This window comes from Dendrobates tinctorius, unplaced genomic scaffold (assembly GCF_039654945.1).
Source record: "Dendrobates tinctorius isolate UK_male_01 unplaced genomic scaffold, ASM3965494v1 ptg000056l, whole genome shotgun sequence".
Lineage (NCBI taxonomy): Eukaryota > Metazoa > Chordata > Amphibia > Anura > Dendrobatidae > Dendrobates > Dendrobates tinctorius.
The window spans coordinates 3451754-3458422 of record NW_027361724.1 but is presented as its reverse complement, the minus strand read 5'-3'; positions in this window follow the sequence as shown (position 1 = coordinate 3458422).

Genomic DNA, 6669 nt, shown 5'->3' with positions numbered 1-6669 from the left:
AGCGAGCGAATGATAATAAATAATAATAAAGATGATTATATTGTTACTGATGTAGAAACGTAGTGTAATGAGCACTAGGACGGAAATATCGAGTAACTGTACACACAGGCATGTTATAGGTGCAGTCTGTCTCAGAGTTCACGTGAGCATAGACAGAGAGCACACATCTATTATAGCATTGTGCTGCTACACATGGGTGACTTTCCTCACAGACCAATATTTAATTGTCCAATTTACAGCCCAGTGTGAGCAACCATGGCCGAACAAAGACTTGGTACAGACGTGACTGCCCGTCCACATGGCGGACATGTTCACCGAGCAGGTTGCTTTCCCAATTTGCAGGTGTGATGACTGTGCCAAGTGCTAGTACAGCCGTCTAAATCTGGCTGCCGTCTCACATCCGTGTGAAGCGTTAGTGTGCCGTACGATTTTTTTTGTCGGACAGTACACGGACCCATAGAATTTTGTGTATGTATTCACACAGTGGCAGATGAACGTGTGAGATCCTTGGCGCTCACAGCGGATCCTGTTCGGATGCAAATTTGAGGATAAGAATAGGATACGCTCAATGGCTTTGTGTAAAAAAAAACAAAACAGCAAACCGACACTTTACACATGTAGGAGTTGGAAGTGTATTGTCATTCTAACCTCTTCCCGACATATCGCGTACAGTCAGGGCTGCCAATAGGAATTTCAGGGCCCCATACTGGTAAAACCTTTGGGGCCCCTTGAGATTCCACTTAATCTCCACCCCAAGTTCCGTCTCCACCACGTGAACCTTACACAGTCCCTCCGCCCTTTCTTGCAAAAACTCTACTTCTGCACCACACCCTCACCAATCACACACCAACACCATATCACATACATAGCCATCAGCTTTTGTTTTTCTTAAGCGATGAGGCATCAGCTCCTTTCTCAGATACGCTGAGGGGTTATGGTGACCTGGGAGGTAATCTGTGACTCTGTATTACAGATCTAAGGCTACACGCTGCCTTTATTGCCAGAAGTTATACCCTCAACAGTGGCCACAGTCAGGATAGACGCCTAGATTTCCATCCACAGCGTGTTACAGACATTATCGGCACTGTCCCCATTGGGACTCATTATCTAAATTCCCTATCAGTATGTCTTTGAGGTGTGGGAGGAAATTGGAGAACCCGGAGGAAACACGGGGAGAACATACAAACTCCTTGCAGATGTTGTCTTGTCCCCAACCGTGGCCACAGCAGTGCTCTCCACTGAGCCACCATGCTACCCCTATACAGTATATATAGTAGATTACACAGGATTCACTACACTTCCTGACAGAAGTTATGTCGCTGATCCATGTTATGTAAATAAAAGCTTATAACCTGACGTTAAATTCATTGATTGGTTGTATAAATTATTCTTTTGAAAGCTGAAACCTTCCAAAATGTGGTTTAGGTAAAGAAAATAAATTGGCATCAATGCAGAAATATTGATCATTGAATGGACACAGAATGGTCAGATTTTGGCAAGACAAAAGTTTTGTCGCCTGGTCATTGAATGCACCCAATCCTAGTTTACATCCTCACCTGTGCTCAGTAAATGTTCGATTAATTAGTGGGTGTGTATAAAAAGAAACCCAGCACCCCAGACCTTCACTTGAGCTGCAACTTGAGCTCTGACAACATGCCAAAAATCCACCCTGCGACAAAAGCCTGGATTATCAAGAGGCTGAAGACCAGATCCGCTGCAGAGGTGGCTGGCACCTTTAATGTGTCTCAGCGTCAAGTGCAAAGAATTAAAAAAATTCAAAGAGACTGGAGATGTGTTTGACAAGCCCAGGTCCGGCAGACCCCGCAAGACAACTGCTCAGGAGGAACGTTTGTTGGTTAGAAAATCCAAAGCAAGCCCCTCTTCCACTGCAGCAAAGTTCCAACAGGCCTGGTCACCTCAAGTCCCTGTGTCAACTAGAACAGTTTGTAGAATTCTGTCTCGAAATGGCCTCCATGGTTGAATCAGTGCCCAGAAGCCAGCACTAAACAAAAGGCAAATAAAAAACCGTGTGGCATTAGCAAAGTCCCACAGCCTGCTAAACAGATGGACGCTGGAAAAGTGGCAGAAGGTGGATTTCTCTGATGAATCTTCAGTAGAATCATAGAATCGTAGAGTTGGAAGGGACCTCCTGGGCCATCTGGTCCAACCTCCTGCTCAAAGCAGGATTCGCTAAATCATCCCAGTCAGATGTCTGTCCAGCCTCTGTTTGAAGACTTCCATTGAAGGAGAACTCACCACTTCTCGTGGCAGCTTGTTCCACTCATTGATCACTCTAACTGTCAAAAAGTTTTTTCTAATATCTAATCTGTTTCTCCTCCCATTCAGTTTCATCCCATTGCTTCTAGTCTTTCCTTGTGCAAATGAGAATAAAGTTGATCCTTCTACAATGTGACAGCCCTTTAGATATTTGTAGACAGCTATTAAGTCTCCTCTCAGTCTTCTCTTTTGCAAACTAAACATTCCCAAATCCTGCAACCTTTCCTCATAAGACAGGGTTTGCAGACCGGTCACCATTCTGGTCGCTCTTTTCTGAACTTGCTCCAGTTTGTTGATGTCTTTTTTAAAATGTGGTGCCCAAAACTGGACACAATATTCCAGATGAGGTCTGACCAAAGAGGAGTAGAGGGAAATAATGACTTCACGTGATCTAGACTGTATGCTTCTGTTAATACATCCTAGAATTGCATTTGCCTTTTTGCTGCTGCATCACACTGTTGACTCATATTCAGTCTGTGATCTATTAGTATGCCCAAGTCTTTTTCACATGTGCTGTTGCTTAGCCCTATTCCTCCCATTCTGTATATGCTTTTTTCATTTTTATTGCCCAGATGTAGTACTTTGCATTTTTCCCTGTTAAAAACCATTCTGTTTGTTGCTGCCCACTTCTCCAGTTTATTTATATCTTTTTGAATCCTCTCTCTCTCTTCTCTAGAAATAGCTATCCCTCCTAGCTTTGTGTCATCAGCAAATTTAATCAGTTTACCCTCAATTCCTTCATCTAAATCGTTGATAAAGATGTTGAACAATACAGGGCGCAGGACAGACCCCTGTGGTACCCCACTTGAGACATTCTTCCAACTGGATGTGCAGCCATTTACGACCACTCTTTGGGTCCGATCACTAAGCCAGTTATGAATCCACCTAACAGTTGCCTTGTCCATTCCATACTTAGACATTTTTTCAATAAGGATTGTATGAGATACTTTGTCAAATGCTTTGCTGAAGTCAAGATATACTATATCTACAGCATTTCCTTGATCCACCCAATCAGTGATTCCATCATAGAAGGAAATTAAGTTAGTCTGACATGACTTATTAGTTACAAACCCATGCTGACTCTGTTTAATCACTTCATTCTTATCCAGGTACTGACATACATGTTGTTTAATAATTTGTTCAAAGATCTTTCCTGGTATAGAAGTCAGACTCACCGGCCTATAGTTGCCTGGGTCCACCTTCTTCCCCTTTTTGAAGATAGGAACAACATTTGCTCTTCTCCAGTCTTCTGGGACTTCTCCTGTTCTCCAAGAATTTTCAAAGATTATGGAGAGGGGTTCAGAAATTTCTTCTGCTATCTCCTTCAGTACTCTGGGGTGTAATTCATCTGGACCTGGTGACTTGAATTCATTTAGGTTAGCTAAGTGTTTCCTCACTATCTTTCTGTTTATAGATATCCTGGATTCTTCTATTCCCTTAATAGGACAGTGAAGAACAGTTGATGTTACATTTCCTTTCTGAGAGAAAACAGATGCAAAATAGGAATTTAAACGTTCGGCCTTCTCAACATCCTGGCTTACCATTTCATCATTTTCATCCTGTAAAAATCCTATAGCATCTTTGACTTTTCTTTTACTTTTGACATATCCCCAAAATCCTTTATTATTGCTTTTGACATCTCTTGCAAGCCTCAATTCATTGTCAGCTTTAGATAATCTGATTTGTTCCCTGCAGGTTCTGCAGACAGCATTATATTCTTCTTTAGATATGCCTCCCTCTTTCCATTTTATAAACATTGTTTTCTTCCTTTTTAGCATGTGCTTAAGTTCTGTGTTCCTCCATCCTGGCTTCCTTAAATGCTTCCTATTCTTCCCTCTTTTTGGAATTGTTAACAATTGTGCTTTGAGAATTTCATTTTTCAAGATTTCCCATCCTTCCTGGATATTTTTGTCTTTAAGGATATCCAGCCATTGGATCCCTCCAATTCTCTTTCTGAATCCCTTAAAATCTGCCTTTCTGAAATCTAACCTTGACGTCTGAGTCTTCACATGTCTTCCTCCTCTAGTTATCCAAAATTCTAAAATAGCATGGTCGCTACCTCCTAGGGTCCCAGACACTTTTACCTCCTCAACCATTTCCTCCCTGTTTGTAAGGATTAGATCCAAGGTAGCAGTTCCCCTTGTTTTCTCCCCTACCTTTTGGAAGATAAAGTTGTCAGCAAGAGAGGATAAGAATTTCCTTGACCTGTTAGTTTTGCCTGAGAGAGATTCCCAACAAATGTCTGGATAGTTGAAATCTCCCATAACAACTATGTCATATTTTTTGGAGAACTTGGCCATTTGATGCATAAAGAGTTCATCCATATCTTCAGCTTGCACAGGCGGCCTGTAGTAAATGCCTACAATGGTGTCCTTTCCATTGTTCTGTCCTTGTATTCTTACCCAAACAGTTTCCACAGAACTCCCAGTCTCTGAAGCTTCAATCTCTGTGCAGATATACGCATTTCTAACATACAATGCGACACCTCCTCCTCGTTTATCAAGTCTGTTTCTTGAAAATAAGTTGTATCCGTCTAGTCTTGTATTTCAATCATGTGTATTGTCCCACCAAGTTTCAGTGATTCCAATGACATCATATTTCTTTTCCTGTGTTAGTAGTTCCAATTCTCCTTGTTTGTTGCCCATGCTTTGTGCATTAGTATAGAAACATTTTAGTTTGTGATTGGTTTCTCTTTCTCCAATATTTTTATTATTTAGATTCTTTTGTCTTTGTTCTTCCTTTCCACTTCTAATAGCAGAGTTCTCAATAGCATTTGTCAGATGTATGGCTTTTTCTGGTCTTTTGCTTCCCTTCCCATGTTGTTCTAGTTTAAAGCTCTCCTTACAAGTGTAGCAAGCCGACTTCCAAATACATGTTTTCCAGTCTTCATAAGGTGCACCCCATCTCTAGCAAGTAGTCCATCGTAAAAGTAATTCACTCCGTGATCCATAAATCCAAATCGTTGCTGACGGCACCATCGACGTAGCCAGTTGTTCACATGCAGAATCTTATTCCACCTCCTTGTTCCATGGCCATCCACTGGGAGGATGGAAGAGAAGACCACCTGCGCTCCCAGTTCTTTCACTCTCTTGCCTAAGTCTTCAAAGTCTCTGCAGATGGCTTCCAGGTCGTTTTTTGCAGTGTCATTTGTCCCCACATGTAGTAGCAGGAATGGGTAGTCATCTGTAGGTCTGAAGAGTCCTGATATCCTGTCAGTCACATCTTTAATTTTTGCACCTGGAAGACAGCACATTTCTCTTGAAGTTATATCCGGTCTGCAGATAGCGGCCTCTGTTCCTCTCAACAGGGAATCCCCCATGACCACCACTCTCCGTTTCTTCTTCACAACATTTTTCTTTCTCCATCCAGGAGGACTCTGAAGGCGTACAAGGTTGCTGTTTGTGGGCAAAGTCTTATCCTGATGTATTTCTTCATCGCTCTCCTGTGTAAGAGCCTGGTACTGGTTACTGAGAAGTATGGGTGCTGACTGCCTCCTGATCCTCCTGCTTCTCTGGGTCACATGTCTCCATTCCTCTGTTTCTTCAGGTGTACTTCGAATTTCTTCTCTTCCTGTAACATGAAGAGATAATTCTGCTCTGTCTAAGAACTCTTCACCTTCCTTAATGGTCTTCAACGTAGCTAACCTCTCTTCGAGATTTTGCAACTTTTCCTCCAACAGGGACACAAGCTTGCATTTGTGGCATGTGAAGTTTGGCTTTTCCACTGGTAAGTCTGTGAACATGTAGCAAGAAATGCAGCTCACCAAATGGCTCCTGGCCTCTTCCATATTGAGATTTCTTAAAAACGATGAAAGATGAGCCTTTTCCGATGTCCTCTTTTCAGCTGCAACGGCCAAAACCCAGTGATCAAGGAGCTCGCGGAGACTCTTCACTTATCCCAGAAGGCACTGGGAATATGCAAATGATCTCCTCAAGACTCTTCCCCTGGTTTTCCGATGTCCTCTTTTCAGCTGCAACGGCCAAAACCCAGTGATCAAGGAGCTCACGGAGACTCTTCACTTATCCCAGAAGGCACTGGGAATATGCAAATGATCTCCTCAAGACTCTTCCCCTGGTTTTCCGATGTCCTCTTTTCAGCTGCAACGGCCAAAACCCAGTGATCAAGGAGCTCGCGGAGACTCTTCACTTATCCCAGAAGGCACTGGGAATATGCAAATGATCTCCTCAAGACTCTTCCCCTGGTTTTCCGATGTCCTCTTTTCAGCTGCAACGGCCAAAACCCAGTGATCAAGGAGCTCGCGGAGACTCTTCACTTATCCCAGAAGGCACTGGGAATATGCAAATGATCTCCTCAAGACTCTTCCCCACACCACAGCCGCCGCAAATACTGCAGGAGACCTACTGGAGCCCGTATAGATCCAAAATACACCCA